The 8,438-nt window shown below is 44.1% G+C and overlaps 1 pseudogene; it reads left to right on the top strand.

Moving 5' to 3' along the window:
• Positions 1 to 7,936: 7,936 nt before the first annotated feature.
• LOC136657853 (5S ribosomal RNA) lies at positions 7,937 to 8,053 on the top strand (annotated as a pseudogene).
• The last annotated feature ends 385 nt before the right edge of the window (positions 8,054 to 8,438 follow it).

The following is an 8,438-nucleotide window of genomic DNA, read 5'->3' as shown; positions in this document are numbered from 1 at the left end:
GCAATAAGGTGTTAGTAAGTTGACACGCGGTGTGTGCGTGTGAGACTCTACAAGTTTTCAAAATCACTAAAATCAGAATTTGGAGGAATGAGACCATCATGTTATATATCAATCAATGTGTAATTTCATGCAGAATGCAATGAAACAAGAATGCAATGAAATCTGTGTTCTAACAAAAGGTACAGCCAAAAAACCAGTGGGGGTGGGGCGATGGTACATCACCACGCCCACCTGGGGTGTTGCCCCACCCACTACATGGGGTGACGCACAGGCCTCCTGCACCAGGTGACGCAAATCCTAGTGACGCCACTGTCTCCAAGGGTTTTCTCTGACCCAGAAAGTTCACATTTATTTCAGTGTTTTGTATTGGAAGTGTTTGGGTTCTTTATTTAGAACAGGGGTGCTCAATAGGTGGATCGCGATCTACTGGTAGATCGCGAGGCAAAATGAGTAGATTGCGGAGTGCCGACCCTTCCCTTCAGGTGCCTTTGGGAGGAAACACCAGGAGTAAGGCCCATTGTACTCAATGGGGCTTACTCCCAAGTAAGTGTGGCTAGGATTGCAGCGTCACAGCCTAATCCTAGGCATGTCTACTCAGGAGTAAGTCCTGTTATACTCAGTGGGGCTCAAGGTACACCAACATACATTGTACACATAAATGTTATATGTTATGATGGCACGAACATTGTAAAAAAAACTCTGGTAGATCTCCAGGCCTTGCTGGCTTTCAAAGTAGCTCTCAAGCCAAAAAAGTGTGAGCACCCCTGATTTAGAAGTTTGGTGATGTTTTTGTGACCATAAATATGCTGTAGGAACTTCTCTTGCTTATGTGTATCAATTAGCTTATGGTAAAATTTGTTTTTTTATAAGTTTTGCTTAAAGTTGCAGTTCCTAAGAGTCTATTGACAATTCTAAGTGAGGTCTTGCTCTATAGCAGAAGTGTCGTTACCTTATTTGCCAATAAAATATGATTTGTGATCCACCTTAGTTTCTAGAATTGCACAGTTGAAGTCAAGTTACAGCCTGAGGCAGCACTGAAACAAATATTCATGAACTCATCACTTTTTGCTGTATTTCAATGCAAAGTAAGGGCACTGATGTGGCTACAGGTAAACTTTGTTAAGCCCCATTGATTTCAGTGGAAGAGATTCAAGCATGTGCTTAACTGCTCCATCAAACTCAATGTGACCTTAAAATACCTCACTTTGGCACTGTGCAGGAAAATGAGTTTGGGCTGGGCTGGACAATTGGTCCATTATGTCAGTTTTATTGTGAGTATTGCACAACAAACAAACAAAAACTGAATATGAAGTAGCCAGAATAAAAAAATAAATGAAACAGAAAAAGATTTCATGTTAGCTTTGTTCTTTAATTTCCTTTGACATAGAATAAATACAATGGCTCCAGGACAGACATTTCCAAATGGTTAATGAGTAAGTTTTAGCCTTATGTTCCTCTAACTGGTCATTAACTGGCAGCAATTACCCTTCTTGTCATTTATTATTGCTCCATTACACCCAAATTGCCATATAGAATACTTGCATAGTAGATGGTGTTTCCATCTATACTTACACTCATAGACAGAGTTGAAAATTCAGTTCCAAAGGTCTGTCCAGAGTATTTCTGTTATCCTAAGAGGGGTAGATCCCATATCTGGATCAGGATAATGCATATGGGGGAACTCATCAAGGACCTTTCTTTCTTTCTTTCTTTCTTTCTTTCTTTCTTTCTTTCTTTCTTTCTTTCTTTCTTTCTTTCTTTCTTTCTTTCTTTCTTTCTTTCTTTCTTTCTTTCTTCTCTCTCTCTCTCTCTCTCTCTCTCTCTCTCTCTCTCTCTCTCTCTCTCTCTCTCTCTCTCTCTCTCTCTCTTCCCCCCCCCCCCAAGGATGAAGCAACAAACGTCTGGATGGCTCAGGAGGCCGGTGTCTAAATTACAATATGGCTGCCCAGTCCTGTGCAGGTTGCCCATACAGCAGGATCAAAATGGCCATTTCTGTATTCCGCAGGCCCAGGAAGGCAGCTGGAGGTCTCCCTGAGGTAAAGGAACACTTATTTCCAGGGGCCCAGTTTTGCCCCCTCCTCACCTTCCCCCTGCCCTCTCCTCACCCCAGAAAGCCTTCCCACCATTTGGCGGGGAACTTAACCACCATTGGTACCCACTGTTTGTCTAACTGGTGCAAAGGCTGAATGTCCAAGGGCATGCAGGTCCATGCCATCATGTGCTGGCTGCCCTGCCAGTGCCTCCATCATTCTGGCCACCACAAAGTGCCTTATGGCACTTTTGCGACAGGCGTCTCCCAGGCAGCGTGCAGGAGACAGTCTCTGGCCTGGGGCTGGATTTGGACTCCAAGTTTTACTTATATTTGTCCCTGATGAGGAAGACTAGTGTTTTGTATCGGTTTATTGGCTTCAACTCAGGAAGTTCCCAGGATGTGGCTTTTTTTACAAGTTCATATTTGCTATGTAAGCAAGTTGCTGCCAGTCATTGAATGCCCCTCCTCCAAATGAAAGAAAGGCAGGTCTTCTCTCAAGCCTACCAGCTAGAGTTGTGTGTATGTGTGTGTGGGGCGGGGGGACTATTTTGATGACCCAAAGCTATGGCCTTCTTTGAGGCTTCTTCCCATCAGTTCAATTTAAGTGCTACAAGACTCACCTAGGCCATACTGTCATGGCATGTACCCATCACCACATACATCTGCAAACAAATGTGTAGGCATCAAGAAAAAAGACTGTGTCCAACAATTGCTTCCCCCACCTTCCCTCTTCCTCCCACAACCACCTCTCAATTTACTTACCACCTCCTCTTACCCAATATATTGGCAACACAGAGCCACTCTGTGTCTTCCTTCTCCATCTTGGCATGCTGTAAGTCAGCAGCTCTCAAACAGCTCTCAGTCTCCAGAGCCTCTTACACTCCTAAAAAGAGTCTCTGGGAGCCCTGCTGGAACATGCACATAATCTTGGAGCGTTCCGGAGTGCCACTGTAGGCATGGAGTGTTGCAGCTCAGAGGGGAAAGAGGAAGGAAAGCCACAAAAGGGGAAGTGGGAGGGACAGATGAGAAAACCAGGCACGGGACAGATGGCAGCCATTTATGGTGTGCTTGTGGAGCCCCTTAAGGGATCTCAGGGAGCCCCAGAGCTCCTAGGAGTATACTTTGAGGAATGCTGCTATATGTGATAGGTTATCTTGAAATAAGGGCCAAATGCATGCGTGAACACAGAGGGTGAGTGCTGTGGTAGCATAATACACTTTTTATGTAGCTTTGATGGTTCCACTCCGTGAGCTCATAGGATGGTGAAGATCCCTATGTAGGTATTCTGCTAGGAACTTATCTCCTGCAGTACATAGGAGGCTAATGTTTGAAAGACACAAAGAACATTATCTCTCTAAATAAGGTCAGTTGACTGATTTGGTTGCTCTCTCTTCAGACTTAACAACATTGTACAAATAGTTGTACAGCTTCAGACCGCACACAGATAACTTTGGCTTAAGAGGTTGTACTTGTGACTGTGGGAGTGAGTCAGAGGAAGGTAAGAATTCAAAGTGTGTGTTGCTGAGCTTTAACTTTTGCTCATTACAGAGAGCTTCCTATTAGACTGAGATGATCAGTATTCATTAAGCATTATAATGGCCCTAGGAGTGTGGTCCTGGCAAGACCTCAGCCTGCCCCTCACAATACTATCATCACCTTCATAGACTGTGTAACAGGGTGTGACTGCCTGTGAATCTGCAATTTTAATAAGCGGAGGCCGACCAGCTTGATGACAGCGAGTCTTCCTGACTCCAGTCTTCACATAGCTCCAAAAGAGCTAAAACTCTCCTTCTCCCAGTCCTGCTTCCCAATAACCAACTCTCAACTTGGGAAGAACAACCAACTTTCCAACCACCAGTACTCTCAGATTTACTCTCAGGACAGGTTTACTGTCCTATTTCCTGTTCTCTCCCCCCCCCCCATTCAGGATTTTGAATACACCTCTCTGATTGGCCTCTCTCAAACCCTGCACATTCCACCCCCAGTTGGAAGGCAATTAGTTTAAACATTCAGATAGGCATGACATCACCCTGTCCGGGGCTGGCCTTAGAAACTGCTGGACCCAACTGGAGACATATTTTTTTGCAGGGCCCCAGGTTCACAGCCAAAATCTGTACAATCATACAGATGTAAATAAATGTTATTTTAGATTTTATATCTCTATGGTAGAATGGAAAGCAATCAAAATGTGTGCTTAAAATTGCATGTGAGTTAACGGACTAAGGGCCCAATCCTATCCAATTTTCCAGCACTGGTGCAGCCACAATGCAACCCCAAGGTAAGGGAACACATGTCCCCATACCTTAAGGAGACCTCTGTGACTGCCGCCCCACCACAAGATGCAGTGCATGCCCCATTGGCACTGTTGCACTGACACTGGAAAATTGGATTGGGCCCTTCATGGAACTAAGCACAGTTATATAAAAATGCATACATTTAAGCCTGAGAGTAAACAAGCAAAATGTGTACCTTTGAAAAGTAAAAGATGTTTGTCTTTTTAACTTTTTCATAGAAATATTTTTTACTCCGTTCTATAATTAACATATTATGTAATTCAAGTATATTAAAAAATTCAAAATATAAACAGTATAAACAAAACACTACTGACTTTTTAAGGATTCAGAAGAAAATGACAATTGTTGCTGTTCTCTATCAAACCTACATTGTGGTGATAGGTGTCTCTTACAATGTGGTGGTGTGTGTATTTGACAAGACTAGAGTAAGTACAGGGAGGCCCTTAGGCAATTGGTCCAATAATTGGAAGCGATTGGTCCAATAAGCTTAAAGCTAGCCCTGATCTTGTCCATCACACTGTACTTGAATGGAGAGTAGGGGTGGGGTAGAGAAGGAGTGTAGGAATTGCTTCTCCCCTCTCCACTACACTCCCTTCCAGGTCCACTCCTTTCTTATTTTTTCAAATGCAGTATACCACAGAAGAGGAGGAAGATGGCAGAGTGGGTCGTCTCATTGCCACCAAACAGCACAAAAGATAGGTGAGGGGGCAGTGCAGCCAGCAGGGGATGGGGCAGCACCAAATGCTATTCTTTCTGTTGCATAGCCAGGGTCAACAACCTCAGTTTCCCTTATTACAGTGCAAACAGTTCCGCATTATGGTTTATGGTGCTAACTGCTTATGGTACATTATGTTCTGTGTGCAAACATTATGAGTAATGTTCAGTTCACACGATCAGCTGATGTTTTTCATTGCGGCGGTAAGCACCCACTCTTATCATATGATAATTTGGGGCAAGTTGTCTCCATTTCGGACAAACTTGGTGGAAAAATTCACAAACATTGCCTTACCTTGAGGAGGCCTCCGTGAGTGTCCCCCAACTGCAGGATGCAGCACATGTTATGCCAGTTATGCCAGTTATGCACATGTTATGAGCACATGTTATGCAGCACATGTTATGCAGCACATGTTATGCACAGTTATGCCAGTGCTGGAAAGTTGGTTAGGATAGCGCCCATAGTTAGAATTTGCTTTTTCATTTGTATAGCGTGCAGCCATGGACTATGTTATCTAAAAATGGAGAACTGGAAAGGAAGGAAGGATTTTCATGCTTTCTGCATCTGGGCCTCTTGGAAAATACTTAGCATGCTCAGAATAGTGATCATCAAGATGAAGAGTTCATGTTGGATAGAGACATGAAAGACTAATCTGTGTTGCCTGTCATTGACCATATTTGCTCAGTTAATTTCTATCTGTGCGGTGTCCCATATTATATTTAAAGATAGCCTAAACAAGTCAGGAACTGAAAGCAATGAGTGATGGAGATTTAATGGTGGGGATGCTAATGAGACATTAAAGACTTTTGCATTTGAGGTTATGATCTCATTTTTTTTCCCTAGGTCCTAATTGATTATCCATGCATCTGACTTGGAATAAAAGGATTCCTTATCAAACCTATTAATTCTCACCTAACCTTTTCACTGTCTTGCAGTGAACGGAGTAAACAAATCATATTTTGGACTGCGGTAATGATAAATGTCAGATTTTTGTGTCTGCCAGTGACGTTGTGGTCCTCTCCATTGCTGTTTCTGTACTTCACAGTCTGGTTCCAACGTCACTGTGTGCCACACCAAACAAAGAGGTCATGCAGCATGCATGTGAACATGTGCAGCAGTCATGAGCCCTCTTTAATCATTCAACATGTGAGCACAGCGTACTAGAAACAGAGGGAATGAGAGCAACTCAACTAGTTATGCTCTTTGGGGCACTCAACTCATATTGGCTCGTCTCAAGTCACACAAAAATGCTGTTTTTGACAACTTGACTTGTGAATGTCACTGACCCTGTTTTGACTCAAGACTCGGGACCAGTGACTTGAAAAAGAGCCAAGATTTGAAATGACTCGAGTCTGGACTGTCTTTAGTGTGGGTACGTACCTTGCTTACTTACACACTCCACCACCACCTTCCATTGTCTGTGCATTTTTGCTCAAGGACTCATGGCTTGTGACTTGAAATGGCTCAGACTCGCGACTCAAAGGACTAAAAAAAATTTTCAAGTCATGACTGGCATGTGCTATGATTTGCAAGTCGAGTCATGGGGTTGCTGACCTGCGACTTTGGCTCAGTGACTGGATCACATCTCTGCCTTTGGCACTGAGGCACTGCCTCTGATGCTGTTGGCTTCTGCACCTGTCTGCAGAGACAAGTAGTGAAGCCAGAGAGGGTTTTACTTATTGCGTTGAGACTTGGGGTGCAATCCTAACCAACTTCCCAGCACTAGCTTAGCTGTGTCAGTGGGGCATGTGCTGCATCCTGCAGTTGGGGGGGGCAGTCATGGAGGCATCCTCAAGGTAAGGCGGCGTTTGATCCCTTACCTCAAAGTCGTATTGCCCTTACTTCAATGCCAGAAAATTGGTTAGAATTGTGCCCCTGGTCCCCATTCCAAATCATGGGGAGAAATTATTTTCAGATTCAGTACTTACCTCTGCAATCTGAACTCATGGACAGTAGGGAACAGAACTGCAGAGCACATCAATGAAAGGCACAGCTAGTTGGCGCACTTCTAATATCTGGGAACACTCTGCCCATGTTTTGAACAACTGAAAAGTGCTATAAAGGCTGCTGTATTTGAAGAAATATTATGGCATTGTATAAAGCCATATTTAAGATGGCACAATAGCGTCATTAGGGTTGTTGTCACCCAGTGCAACTACAGTGTCATCCCCGTAGCCTTGCCCTTCTGGTCTCACTCTGGCCCTGTCTTCCCACAGGGTCTGCTTTGCAGACCATATCCCCATTCTCAGGCCTGATCCATCAGCACAGATCAATGTCGACTTGCCCCAGTGATACTGCTGGCACTGGGCCAACTTGACCCGTTGCAGTTGCTCAGGGTTACCCCAGGGCAAGGGGACAATTGTCCCCTTACCCTGAGGAGATCTTCCAGCAGCCTAAAATCCCCAGAGGGATAGCCCACACCAGTGCTGTTGTATCACAGCACAGGGATATAGGTAGGACTGGGCTGTTTATTATTTATTTAAAAAGATTTATACCCTGTCTCTCCCCATTTTTGCCTTGGTTCCTTGGTAAATCTAGCCAGGTTTCTGTATTAACTAGACTGTTGTCCTTGCAAAAGTAGAAGAATGGCAGTGGATGCATCCAGTGTGCATACAGATTTACGTTCAGCCAAAGTCCATGTTTATCTACAGTCCTCAGGGTCCTCTTAAAATCAACACTTAATCTCAGGAGGATATTCTGGTAAGCATCATTTTAAACAAAAAATACTCACATTCAGCAAGGAGATGATAGAAAATATATTACGTTTCTGGAATATTATTGAAATAACCTGCTTGGGGTCCCAGTCCTATCCAATTTTCCAGTGCCAGTGCAGTCGTGCCAATGGGGCATGCACGGCATCCTATGGTGGGGAGGCCTCCCGAAACATGGAAACATGACAGCAACTGTTACCCTGCACGTTCCCAATCTCGTCTGATCTTGGAAGCTAAGCAGGGTCAGGCCTGGTTAGTACTTGGATGGGAGACCGCCTGGGAATACTGGGTGCTGTAGGCTTATACCATAGCTTTTCGAGACTGAAGGTTGCCAACCATTTGTTCTCTTACCTTGGGGTTGCATTGCAGCTGCACCAGTGATGGAAAATTGGTTAGGATTGGGCCCTGGGTTATCTAACTCAGAGTGGGTCTCTTGCTGACTTTGAGTCTGTTCCCAATTAATTACTCATCACCTACCAGAAGTGATATCAAATGCAAAGGGGAGTTGAAGTCCTGGTTATGCTGCAGTCTTTCCAAGACATTTGTCTAAAAAAAAAAAAAATGTTTGTTCTGTGTCTCATCCGTCAAGTTAGGACTAACAGTTTTTCTGTCCACATCTTCCCACAGATTATTTCCTGTCAAGTGCTCTGACAGAAGTAACATGTTTGAATGAAGGACGTTGACTG

The sequence above is a fragment of the Tiliqua scincoides genome, chromosome 7, assembly GCF_035046505.1.
Source record: "Tiliqua scincoides isolate rTilSci1 chromosome 7, rTilSci1.hap2, whole genome shotgun sequence".
Taxonomy (NCBI): Eukaryota; Metazoa; Chordata; class Lepidosauria; order Squamata; family Scincidae; genus Tiliqua; species Tiliqua scincoides.
Note: the sequence above shows the minus strand (reverse complement) of the source record. Positions and strands in the feature narration are given on the sequence as shown.